The sequence below is a fragment of the Macaca fascicularis genome, chromosome X (assembly GCF_037993035.2).
Source record: "Macaca fascicularis isolate 582-1 chromosome X, T2T-MFA8v1.1".
NCBI lineage: Eukaryota > Metazoa > Chordata > Mammalia > Primates > Cercopithecidae > Macaca > Macaca fascicularis.
The window spans coordinates 87,404,194-87,409,448 of NC_088395.1; the positions used below are offsets into that span (position 1 = coordinate 87,404,194).

At 36.4% G+C, this 5,255-nt stretch overlaps 1 pseudogene; it reads right to left on the minus strand.

Annotated features, from left to right (window-relative positions):
- Nucleotides 1–2,231: 2,231 nt before the first annotated feature.
- On the minus strand, nucleotides 2,232–2,780 carry LOC102135559 (small ribosomal subunit protein eS24 pseudogene; annotated as a pseudogene).
- Between the last annotated feature and the right edge of the window lie 2,475 nt (nucleotides 2,781–5,255).

A 5,255-nucleotide genomic window follows, 5' to 3' on the forward strand; every position in this document is an offset into this window, starting at 1 on the left:
ATGGAAAACACACAGCCAATATTATACTGAAAAGATAAAAGTTCAAAACATTCCCCTGAGACCTGGGATAAGACAAAGATGCCCACTTTCATCGCTTCTATTCGACATAGTACTAGAATTCCTAGCCAGAGCAATCTGACAAGAGAAAGAAATAAAAGGCATCCAAATTGGTAATGAGGACATCAACCTGTTGCTGTTTGCCAATGATATGATCATATAAATAGAAAGCCCTAAAGACTCATCCAAAAATCTCTTAGATCTGATAAATTAATTCAGCAGAGTTTCAGGATACAAAATCAATGTACACAAATCAGTAGCACTGCTATACACCAATAGTGACCAAGCTGAGTATCAAATAGAGAACTCAAAACCATTTACAACAGCTGTTAAGAAAAGTAAAACTTAGGAACATACCTACCAAAGAGGTGAAAGGTCTCTATAAGGAAAACTACAAAAGAATGCTGAAAGAAATCATAGACGGCAGAAACAAATGGAAACATATCCCAGGCTCATGGATGGGTAGAATCGATATTGTCAAAACGACCAAACTGCCAGAAGAAATCTATAAATTCAGTGCAATCCCCATCAAAATACCATTATAATTCTTCGTAGAACTAGAAAAAACAATCCTAAAATTTATTTGGAACCAGAAAAGAGCCCACATAGCCAAAACAAGACTAAGCAAAAGAACAAATCTGAAGACATCACATTAACCAAGTTCAAACTACATTATGAGGCTATACTTACCTTGTAATGTAGTCTGATAGTGGTGTAAAAACAGGCATACAGACCAATGGAACCGTGAATTAAAAAATAAAGCCAAATATTTACAGCCAACTGATCTCTGACAAGGCAAACAAAACATAAAGTGGGGAAAGGATATCCTATTCAACAAATGGTGCTGGGATAATTGGCAAGCCACATGGAGAAAGTGAAACTGTATGCTCATCTCTCACCTTATACAAAAATCAACTCAAGATGGATCAAAGACTTAAATCTAAGACCTGAAACCATAAAAATTCTAGAAGATAACATTGTAAAAATTATGCTAGTCATTGGCCTAGGCAAAGAGTTCGTGAACAAAAACCCAAAAGCAAATGCAACAAAAACAAAAACAAAAATAAATAGATAGGACCGAATTAAACTAAAGAGCTTCTGCACAGCAAAAGAAATAATCAGCAGAATAAACAGACAACCCACAGAGTGGGAGAAAATATTTGCAAACTGTGCATCTGACAAAGGACTAATACCCAAACTCTACAAGGAACTCAAACAAGTCAGCAAAGAAAAAAAAAACATAATTCCATAAAAAAGTTGGCTAAGAACATGAATAGACAATTACCAAAAGAAGATATACAAGCGGCCAAAAAACATATAAAAAATGCTCAACATTACTAATTATCAGGGAAATGCAAATCCAAACCACAATGCAATACCACCGTGCTTGTGCAAGAATGACCATAAGTAAAAAATTTTTTAAAAAATTAGATATTAGTGTGGATGTGGTGAAAAGGGAACTGCTTGTGAGAATGTAAACTGTACAACCACTGTGGAAAACAGTATGGAAATTCCTTAAATAACTAAAAGTAGAACTACCATTTGATCCAGCAATCTCACTACTGGGTATCTACCCAGAGGAAAATAAGTCATTATATGAAAAAAACACTTACACACAAATGTTTAAAGCAGTACAATTTACAATTGCAAAAATATAAAACCAGCCTAAATGCCCATCAACCAATAAGTGGATAAAGTAATGTGATATGCAAGATTATATATACATATGTGTGTGTGTGTGTGTATCTATATATCTATATAGATATATAGAGTCTCATTCTGTTGTGTGTATATATAGATATAGATATATAGAGATATATAGATAGAGAGAGTCTCACTCTGTCACCCAGGCTGGAGTGCAGTTGTGTGATCTTGACTCCCTGAAACCACCACCTCCTTTTTTCAAGTGATTCTCATGCCTCAGCCACTCGAGTAGCTAGGATTACAGGTGCATGCCACCATGCCCAGCTAATGTTTGTATTTTTTAGCAGAGACAGGGTTTCCCCATGTTGGTCAGGCTGGTCTGTAACTCCTGCCTTGGCCTCCCAAAGTGCTGGGATTGCAAGCATGAGCTACTGTGCTTGGCCTAAATGTGTTATACCATGGAATACTACTCAGCCATAAAAAGGAATAAAATAATGGCATTCACAGCAACCTGATGGAGTTGGAGATCATTTTTTTTTCACATGAAAGTTTTTAGTTTATTAATCTGCTTGTGAAAAATCCAAAATGGACACAGGTAGCCTTTACTGCAGCACCTTTACTCTTTCGGCTGTGATCCAATCTCCAGCTCACTTTTTGCCAGCACCAACATTGGCCTTTGCAGTCCCCCTGACTTTCTTCATTCTGTTCTTGCGTTCCTTTCGTTGCTTTCTTGAGGTCTTTTTCTTCTCATACAGGCCATGTCTTGCAAGTCTATGTTTGGGTTCATTTTTCTTTGCATAATCCAGGGAGTCATAAATCATGCCAAAGCCAGTTGTCTTGCCACCACCAAAATGAGTTCTGAATCCAAATACAAAGATGACATCCGGTGTGGTCTTGTACATTTTGGCTAGTTTTTCCCGAATTTCTGTCTTAGGCACTGTTGCCTTCCCAGGGTGAAGGACGTCAATGACCATTTGTTTCCTCTGAAGTAGTCGGTTGGTCATGAACTTTCTAGTGCGGATAGTTACGGTGTCGTTCATGATGGCTGCCTATCTTCGGACAGTCAGGGAGGAAAAGAGCGGAGATCATTTTTCTAAGTGAAGTAACTTATGAATGGAAAAACAAACATTATATATTCTCACTTGTATGTGGGATCTAAGCTATGAGGATGCAAAGACATAAGAATGACATAATGGACTCTAGAGGCTTGGGGGGAAGGGTTGGAGGGAGTGAGGAATAAAATACTACACATTGGGTACAATGCACACTAATCAGGTGATGGGATGGGTGTACCAAAATCTCAGAAACCTCACCTAAAAAACTTATCCATGTAACTAAACACCACCTGTTCCTCAAAACTAGTGAAATAATAATAATAATAAATTTTGAAAAGTAATCAAAGAAGACACAAATAAATGGAAAGCTATTCTGTGTTCATAAACTAGAAGAATTAATACTGTTAAAATATCCATACCACACAAAGTACTATCTAGATTTAATGCAATTTCTATCAAGACAATTATGACATTCTTCACAGAAATAAATTTGTGCATTTAGAGCAAATAAATTTTTCACAAAGGTGCCAGAAACACAAAATGGGGAAAGGGGGCTTTTTAATGTATGGTGACATAAAAACCAGATATCCGCCTGTAAAATTAGATTCTTATCTCTCACCATACACAGAAAGCATCTCAAGATGGATTAAACACTTAAATGTAAGACCCGAAACTATTAACTGAAACCATGAAACTTCTAGAATTTAACATTGAGAAAAAGCTCCATGACATCGGTCTGGAGAATGATTTTTTTAGATAAAATCTCAAAAGCACAGATAGCAAAAACAAAAATAGTCAAATGAAATTACATCAGACTAAAAAGCTCCAGCACAGCAAAGGAAACAATCAACAGAGTGAAGTGACAACCTATAGAATAAGAGAAAATATTTGCAATCTATACATATGATAAGGGATTAATATTTAAAATATATAAGGAACTTAAACAACTCAGTAACAAGAAAACAACCTGATTAACAAACAAAAGGATTGAATAGACATTTCTCAACAGAAGACATACAAATGGCCAACAAGTATATGAAAAAATACTCAAGAAAACTAATCATCAGTAAAATGCAAATCAAAACCACAATGAGATGTCACCTCACTCCTGTTAGAATGGCTATGTCACATTTTGGTGGTTTGTGCCTTCTGAAATTCATATAGAAATTTCACACTAATTTTAACAGTATTAAGAGGGTGGGAAATCTGACTATGGTGTTTGGGTGGAGCATTAGTGGGTTTAAAAGAGGAGAAAGTGATACCTGAGCTAGCATGGTTAGCCCTCTTGTCATGTGATTTCCTGCACCATCAGGGACTCTACAGAGTCCCCACTGGCAAGAATGTTCTCACCAATGCAGCCTGTCAATCTTGGACTTCCCAGCTTCCAGAATCATGAGCTAAATAAACCTTTATTTTTTACAAATTACCTGTCTCAAATATTTAGTTACAGCAACATCAAGCAAATGAAGACAAGCTATTGTCAAAAAGACAAAAGATAACAAGTGTTGGCAAGCATGTAAGGAAAAAGAAACTCTTGTAATAACACTGTTAGTGGAAATATAAATCAGTACAACCTTTATGGAGAATTTTATGGAGGTTCCTAAAAATGTTAAAAATAGAGCTGCTATATGATGTTACTACTGGTTATATAGCAAAACAAAATGAAATCAGTATGTACAAAAGGTATTTTCACTCCCACGTTTATTGCAGCATTATTTACAGTAGCCAAGATATGGAATTAACCCAGCTGTCCATCAACACATAAATGAACAAGGAAAATATGGTATATACACATTGGAATACAAAGAAGGAAATCCTGCTATTTGCATCAACATGGATGAACCTGGAGGATAGTAAGTGAAATGAGCCAGGCACAGGAAGACAAATATCACATGCTTTCACTCATATATGTGGTGAGTATAATGGTGGTTCCTAGAGGCTGAAGGGATTAAGGGGGAGAGGGGATGGGAGGATATTGGTCAAAGAATACATAATTACAATTAGGGGGAATAAGTTTAAGAGATCTACTTATAGCATGATTGCTATAGTTAGTGAAGATATACTGTATTCTTGAAAAATGCAGAGAGAGTGCATGTTAAGTGTTCTCACCACAAAAATGCTATGTGAGGTAACAGATGTATATAGACTTCAAAATATGTCATAGATGATAAATATATAAAATTTTATGTCAAATATATAGTGAAAAATTAAAGTAGGTTGTGGTTATGATTGCATAACTCTGTGAATGTACTAAAATCCATAGAGTTGTGTATTTTAAATAAGTAAAGTAGGGGCCAGGTGCAGTGACTCACACCATCATCCCAGCACTTTGGGAGGCTGAGGCAGGCAGATCACTTGAACTCAGGAGTTCAAGACCAGCCTGGGCAGCATGGTGAAACCCTGTCTCTACAAAAAATTAAAAAATTTTTAAAAACTAGCTGGGCGTGGTGGTGAATGCCTGTGGTCCCAGCTACTTGGGAGGCTGAGTTGGGAGGGTTC